The 8,312-nt window shown below is 40.3% G+C and overlaps 1 long non-coding RNA gene and 1 other non-coding gene across 2 annotated transcripts; both read left to right on the forward strand.

Annotated features, from left to right (window-relative positions):
- The first annotated feature begins 205 nt into the window (after positions 1–205).
- Positions 206–3,380, forward strand: LOC123522680. Its single transcript, XR_006680918.1, has 3 exons — positions 206–2,296; positions 2,641–2,725; positions 3,280–3,380. It is a non-coding gene; the product is annotated as an uncharacterized LOC123522680 (long non-coding RNA).
- Positions 3,381–6,083: 2,703 nt separating this feature from the next.
- LOC115872793 lies at positions 6,084–6,210 on the forward strand. The gene has a single exon (XR_004048039.1). It is a non-coding gene; the product is annotated as a small nucleolar RNA SNORA17 (small nucleolar RNA).
- The last annotated feature ends 2,102 nt before the right edge of the window (positions 6,211–8,312 follow it).

The raw sequence follows: 8,312 nt of genomic DNA on the forward strand, positions 1-8,312 counted from the left end.
ATGAGAAAGTTTTTTGTATGCTGCTTTCTGCTCTGTAACTGGAAATTTGATAAACTTGCATAAATGCCAGTGAAAACTCTTCATGTCTGTGAAATTTTCTGTTGTATCAAGAATGGAGCCCTGGTGGATTAGTGGTTATGAGTTGGGCTGTTAGTCATAAGGTCAGCAGCTCAAAACCACCAGCTGCTCCATGGGAGATGGGTGGGGCTTTCTACTCCTGTAAAGAGTTAGTCTTGGAACCTTACAGGGGCAGTTCTCCCTGTCTCATAGAGTCACTATGAGAATATTGACTATGTCAGCGAGTATGGTTTTGCTATCAAGAATAATAAATAGCTTGCTCATTGGCAATTGTTCACAAGGTGGGTACATAAGCTTTACATATATCTACTTTATTCCGCAAACTTCTCATTGAAGATCAAATGGTGAAGTTTAGCAGATAAAACGTAATGCTCAGTGTCACTAAATTAGCTTAGAACCTTGCTGAGGCGTCCTTCCTGAGGCATATTCTTAAATTGGTGGCCAGCAGCTTGCTACTGTGATTTAGTCCTAAGGTGCTTAGAAGGAAATGCTCAAGAATTGTTTGCTAGCCATTAGCAACAATTCTCAGAGAACATACTTAGTACAATAACATGGACTTCAGGAAATATCACTGGGTTGGGGGGGGGGTACTTTGCTTGAAGGTGACTAGCTTTGACATTTTAGAAACTGTGACTAATCTGTTCTTACTATTTGTATGTAGTTTAAAAATGTGACTCAGAGCAGTGAGTTTTTTAAAAGCACTCATCCAAAAGCTGGGAATAAGTGGTGGTGGGTGGTTCTCTCGATAATAATGCTATACAGAGGTGCTTGCATCGTATTTCATAGTCTTATTAAACCAAAATTACTACTTTCAATGAGAACAGCCTGAAGTTCAGAGGTGTGATGCCAGAATGCATTTTCGTACTGTCGTACTGTTAGGCCCTTGGAACAGATAGCGGTGCTTTTTCTGAAAGATGAAAGAAATGCAGTGGGTTCTCTCCAAGGTTGTAAACCTACGAAGAATGCATAACAGTCTCACTTTTCCCCAGTAGACAGCTGCGTGTGACTAGTTTCGGACTTTTAACCTTAACGGGGTTGCATGTTTATTGTTAATCATTGTCAGCTGCAGTGACATGATCTCACAAGTCCTGCATTTTATGGTCTTTCCCTAAATGATCTTGGACAGGTTTGAGAGAGCCAGGATGTTTGTTCTGGGCCTTTATTTGGTTTGGCTTTAGCTGATAATGCAGTGTTCTGTCAGCTAGTGCAGTTCTCAAATGACTGCTAATTAGGGAAAGAATTCAAAGGATTGACTGTTTCTAATCATCTGTCATTGCTGCTAGATAATGATTGGCAATTTTAAAGACTCAGCTGTGGAAATCTGTTTGGTAAAGCACCAGCTGTAAAAAGAGTTGCTTTTGAACACCAGTGCTGAGAAGAGAGTTTTTTGGTGGGTAGAAGAGTGGACTGGAGCATAATCAGAGTTGGGGAGGAATGCAAAACGATATAGTATCCCTTATGGATGGTGCATGTGCAACAGGGAACTCTTAAAACAGCGAGGGAGAAGAAAACAGGAGCCAGAATAAGGTTGATCTGCTTTTTGTGCACTGTGGCATGCTAGGCATATTAGTGACTAAAATGTCTTCTCCCTTAAAAATTTAGAATCCTTACTACCCTAGTAAGGTGTAGCTTCCTTGCCCCAACTTAAAACTCGGTGAGGACTCGGGGAAGAAGGCGAACTACAGGATTGCAGGAAAACAACTGCTGCAGTGTTGGGTACTGTAGAGTGGGGAGGGCATCTTGGTCGACTCCTGTTGCGGTTGGTCATTCCCGCCTGAGAATGAAAGATATTTGAAATAGGAAGTAGGAGGGAGGTGTGCCTTTACATGAAAAGAGAACTGATGTTGACATTCATTTGGTAAGGTAAAGGTTGTCACATACCTTCACATAAGGGATAGTATATTTTGGGTTGCAGTTAAATGTCTGTGCTCAGACTGGTGGAAGGAATAGTTGGGCATTTGTATTTGAGAGAAAACACCGTTTTCATGCTAATTTAGGTTTTAGACTCTTTCCCCTGAAGTTGCCTCCTTTTTTTTAATACTGTAATTTGTCCCCCAGTCTTTTGTCTTTGGTTTTTTACTCTTTTAAGATTTTGAAGTTAACTAGCATTTTCAACCTTTCATTTTATGCCTTTGCCTTTTATTTTAACTTTGTCTTAATTATTCTTTAGGTAAGAATTATTGGTGTTGGCTGATAATGGAATGCTCGTTTGGTTGAAGTAAGTTTACTTAAAATTTTTAATCTTCTGTTTAATAGTAGATAGTTTTAGTTATGTAAATTGGTACTTAAGTGTTCAAGGGATAACCTCTCTTGAGGTATAATATTTCCATAATTTTGGTTTTTTTTTAAATCTGCAGAACAGAAAACCCTAGAATTGAGAAAAGGTCACTTTAGTTCTCTAAATTTTCAAACTTATTCATACAATTTGCTTATTTATTACTCATTAAATGGTTTAGAAAACAACAAAGTATACATACGAAGAAAATTTAGAAGGTGACCGTGGTATGGAGAAGTCCCTGTGGTTTGCTGAATGTTTTTAAAATAGTTTCTTTTTAATAATAGGTGGAATAAGACTTTTATCTCAAGACAACACAGCATGAGCCAACCAAAAAGAACCACAACTTGTTCAGACTGATCAAGAGTCTAGGTAAGTTACTTTAAATTGTGTTAAAAACAGTACGTGGATGCGTTAGTTTCTTCTATATTAAACTTGCTTGTGGGAAGTAGCTTGGTTTTGGTTTCATAATTCTTAATTAAGCTTTAAGGGTAAAGAGCCCTAGTAGTGCAGTTTGTAAGTATTGGACTACTAACCACAAAGTTGGTGTTTCAAACCTACCACCTACTTCTGGGCAGGGGGAGATGCTCCTGTTAAGATTTACATTCTGGGAACTTGAGTGGGGTGCTATAACGCAGAACTCACTCAGTAGCAAGGGAATTAGTGCTCAGAAAGACAGGCTAACATTCTGATTAAATATAGTAAGTTCCTGAGAAGAGTTATGGTTGCTTACCGTAAGTCTTTCTATAGGTGGGTTGATAAATTCTGGTTCTAAACTATCTTATTTTGTAGATTTACTATTAATAGCCCCATCTTTGATTACGATTTCTATGGTGATGAAAAGTTCATGTGGTGCAAATAAGTTGTTTTTTATATTCTATATTTTAATAATGGTGCTTTGAAGTAATCATATATTTACTTGGCAGGATCAAGTGAGCTGAGTCCAGAAAACCAGTGAGGAGTGAGCAGAGCAAGGAGGAATGACCAACCAATCCTTTTATCTTTAATAAAGACAGATATTTTGAAACGTTTCCTTTTTTTTTTTTAAGGTATGAGACTTCTTACAAAAAAAGTTGCCGGTGCACAGTAAAGAGTGTCACAGATAGCCAAATTGCATGTCATTCAGAGACGTGTTTCATGAGGTGTTTTTGGCCCTTTGAGCTAACATGTCATACTTGGTCATCAACATTCTAAAATTGTCTTCATTCTTTTTCGTAGAGACAAATAGCATTTTATAGCCAACTTCTCTATATGGTACGTTTATATGATGGATTCTGGAGTTTTACAAGTATTAATCGGGTTCCATTGATGTCTCTGAAGAGTTGTAGTACAGCCCACCTAATGCAATCTTTAAATTGCTGGATCAACTATTGTGATTAAGTGTAGTGCCAAGCAGCCAAGACTAATGCCTTGTCCCCTTCACAGCAACAGGTGCCACTATGTTAAGGACTTGCACCAACTTAGAACAAGATCTGGGCCAAATGTAAGTTCTCTTGCTGTATTGGGTTGATCTGGTTTGATAATACAGGAATCTTAGGTGGCCATCAAGTTGGTTCTGGCTTTTAGTGACCCTACATAAAACTACAGAAGTAGAGCTACTATTGGTATATAAAAATGGTACTGTTGTAGCTATTTCGTTAGGGCCATCTCATTGAGGACCTTTATAACCTACCATATAATGTGAAATCACCATTTCTTCATATTTTCTCATTTGTTAGCTCCACATTCCTCCTCCCCTCCGCCACGTCCCTAGGTAAATTACTAATCTTGTCTATGGATTTACCTTAGATTTCACGTATAGAAAATGAAACAAGAAGCAAAGTTAGCAATGAATAAAAATAAATCCAGAGAAACAAAAACGAGATCTTTGCCAGCGCCTCCATGTAGGGGAGGGCTTCAATAAGTTCTGTTGAAAAATGTTTTCACTTCCCATATGTTCACTGCAGGTCACTCCCCATGGAAACTACCTTTCAACTTACGGGCTGCTTATAACAGATCTCATGGAATACTATAAGGTCTCAGAGGGATGAAATAATTGCAAACCAAAGAATCATGCCCCAGCCAAATTGATAGACATTCTTATCATGGAAAGATATCCTCACTATGTGGGTAATCAGGGATATTTCAAAGAATGCAAATTCCAGAACATTTGTGGCCATACAGAATCAGTATGCCACTTTTCTGTCAGTTTGTCTTACTATGCTGGTTTGTATGATAGGGAATCTCACTGGTATTTCAAATACCAGCAGGGTCACCTACAGCGAACAGGTTTGAGCAGAGCTCCCAGACTAGACTGCAAAAGGAATCGGTCAGGCTGTCCACTTTGGAGGAAGTGAAAACCATCACAATGTCATATAATAAAGGCCCAATGAGCAGAGGCAGAATATTAGATACAGTGCAAGAAAATGCGCCCCAGAGGTTAGAAGGTATTCAAAACAGGACTAAGCTGCCTTCTCTACTTGTAGCATTAACCATAATGACATGGTGTAAATCCTTTGAGACTCGTTCGCTGATGGGGCACATACCACCTATCTCCTTCAGATTTGGGTTTTCTTTATAACCCTTGGATCACAGGCTGGCGTGTTGCTTCTTTGGACTTTTGATAGCTTGCTTCTATGACTTAAAGCCTTTAAGACCTGAGGCACTTTGTGATGCCCATGTGCTTTCTTCACATTGCTATAGAACCAGATGTTCAGCAAGCTCTTGAAGGGTGAGTAGCAAGTAGGAGGCTGATAAGTCCCAAAGTAGACTGGCAACACGGCAGGCACCTGGCTCAAGTCCCAAGAACCAGAGACCAGATAACAAGGGCCCTTTTCTGATGTGACCCCTGAAAATACCAATACTCTGAGGCAAAAAGTAAATCCTATAGATTCCTGTATATTCACCCAAACAAGGGATACTGCCCTTATTCCCTCCTCATTGCACAGACAAACCCACATGCCTGTTTTCATAGCAATAGCATCTCCGCACCCACAACCAGGCCACACCAGTGTTTTGCCTCTTGTCCCTTGCCTTACACATTCACCCATTATCTTTTTTTTCTTATCACAATCCTTACATCAATTGTGTAAAGCACGTTTGTACATTCATTGCCTTATCCTCAAAACATTTGCTCTCCACGTAAGGCCCTGGCATAAAATATATTTCTGTGGAACTTATTAATTCTGATTAACCCTCAAGTTACATTTTCCCATTTTTACAAATCTGATATGCAGACAATTGCCTATTTACTATTTTATTTCATTCTCACTCTTCTTCCCTCATCCCACTTAGCCTCTTTCTCTTTTCTCTATTTGACCACCGTATATTTTCCAGCTCCTATTAGAACCTTCCAATGTCACTAGACAGAACCAACTCTGATCCAGCAGCTTACACAATGCTAAGGAAACAGCAGTCAACCACAGTACACCAAAATAATAAAAACGAACACAAGCAACTGAAGCACCCAAAGTACTCTGCAGAAACAATTAAAAAGAATCACATATTTAAAATAATTATATTTGAATAGATAAGGGAACACTAGAACAACAGAAGAAATCGAAAACTAAAATCCTTAAGTCAAAAGAAACCTCAAATGACAATAACAGAATTAGGCAACATTGTAAGAGACCTGAGGAACAGAGCAGAAGAGGAAAATAAAATCTGAGCTCCGAGACATTCTGACAATTTAGGAGAGAATAAACAACACAAAAAAGGAATGCTAGGCGGCACTACCAAGAGAAATAACCTCACTGCCCCTAGAGGTGTTGCAGCATGGCCACCCTGCCACAGCTGTGTTATTAGAGGGCAGAGAGAAGGGCTATGTCTAGGTTCAGGGGTCTCACGTGAACCACCTGAATGACTGCTAGCAGTCCTATTGCACCTGTGTGACCTGGACCACCTGGGGATCCTGAAGGGTGTGGGAGAGGGGAGTTGCCCTCTAAGTAATTTTGCAAAGTGATAGGATCCTGGCAGTTGGATAACAGTGCATGCCCTCAGGGCCCAGCATGCACGTTGGCTGGTTAATGCATGAAGGAAGGTGATGTCCCATTCGTGGGCACTGGCCACAGTCACCAACTGACCACCACCGTTCTGCCAAGACTCAGCCGCAGACCCCGGTACAGGCTGCAGGAGCCTCCACTCCATGCCAGGAGCACATCCCACTGTAACAGGCATAGAAACTGGGGGGCGGGGGGGGGGGGGGGGGGGCCCCCCCCCCCCCCCCCCCCACACACACACACACAACAGCCTCGGTGGGACACAAGCAGAGTTCGGCAAATGTGGACTGAAGATGACCTTGTGTCTGTCCCCACACGACCACCAGCTGAGGGGGCTGCGGGGAGAATGGTGGGATCTGGCAGAAGCTAAGTGGTCAAGGAATCCTTTGGAAAGAAAGTGAACTGAATGTGTGTGTGTGTGTAGAAATAACCTATGTTTCATCAGGATCCTGTAACAAAAAGAAACAAAATATCTACAGAAAATAGCACAAGAAATCATAAAACATTTCCCCAACATCACAAAGGAGTAGAAAATCACTATTCAACAAGCTGAGAGAACTCCAGGTAGGATGGATCCCCAAAGAAAATCATGACATATCATAGTGAAACTACAATTTTACGAGAAAGGAGAGAATCCTGAGGGCTACAGAAAAAAAATCACCTATAAAGGAAAACCAGTAAGGATAAGCTTGGATTTCTCAGCAAAAACAATGCAGGCAAGAAGGCAATGGACTGGCATATATAAAATTCTGTAAGAAACAAAGGCCAATCAAGAGTCCTCTATCCAACAAAATCATCCCTTAGGTACAAGAGAGAAATAAAAAAGGTATTTCCAGACAAGGGAAAATAAAGGAATTCATACAAACAAGACAAACCAAAAACTAAAATAAATACCATGGAGTTAATGCGAACTCATAGCAACCCTATAGGAAAGGGTAGAGATGTCCTTGTGAGTTTCTGAGACTGCAAGTCTTTACAGGAGTAGAGAGCTACATCCTTCACCCGAAGAGCTGCTGATGGTTTCAAACAGCTCTTAAACAAGAGCTAGCATTACAAAAAATATTAATTGGATCACTATGGATGGAGAAATCACAGAAACCTGAGAGCACTATACAGGGCAACACCACCCAGAAAAAACAGACACTAATAAAAAGGGAAAAAAACAAACCCCTCAAACAATAGCAAAAACAGCAAAATAATAGCAGCAAGATTAACTATTATCAATGTCACGGAATGTCAGTGGATAAAGTGCACCAATCAAAAATAGCTGACTGGATTAGAAAACCAGATCTAGCTATATGCTGCTACCAGAGACACACCTTAAAGACAAAAGTAGACTGAAAATCAAAGGATGCTGAAAATCTACCAAGTCAGGGACAACCATAGAAACGCAGGAGTGGCAATATATTAATCTCAGATAAAACAGACTTCAAAAAGGAAAATAGATACAGAAATGGACACTACTTAATGATTAAAGTAACAATACATGATGAACATATAGCCATAATAAATGTATACACTGTTACTTGGTTTTGCTCGGTCTAGTTTTTGTGCATGTTAGTATCTCCGCAGGTCTGTCTAAATAAGACAGGCTGGATGAACAATCTGGAGGAGAAAACAATGAGACCGACAGTTTGGGGGGACATGGGAGAGTAGGTGGGAGGAAAGGTAGTGGTGTTAACAAACCCAGGGACAAGGGACCAACAAGTAATCCAAATCAGTGGTGAGGAGGGTGTAGGAGGTCTGGTAGGATGTGATCAAGGGTAATGTAACCAAGAGGAATCACTGAAACCCAAATGAAGACTGAGCATGATAGTGGGACAAGAGGAAAGTCAAGGGAAATAGAGGAAAGAGCCAGGAGACAAAGGGCAATACGATTATAGAGGTCTAAATAAAGGCATGTACATATGCAAATATATATATGAGGACGGGGAAACAGATCTATGTGCATATATTTATAGGCTTAGTATTAAGGTAGCAGA

The sequence above is a fragment of the Echinops telfairi genome, unplaced genomic scaffold, assembly GCF_000313985.2.
Source record: "Echinops telfairi isolate 266 unplaced genomic scaffold, ASM31398v2 ScPeMD7_7457;HRSCAF=8495, whole genome shotgun sequence".
NCBI lineage: Eukaryota > Metazoa > Chordata > Mammalia > Afrosoricida > Tenrecidae > Echinops > Echinops telfairi.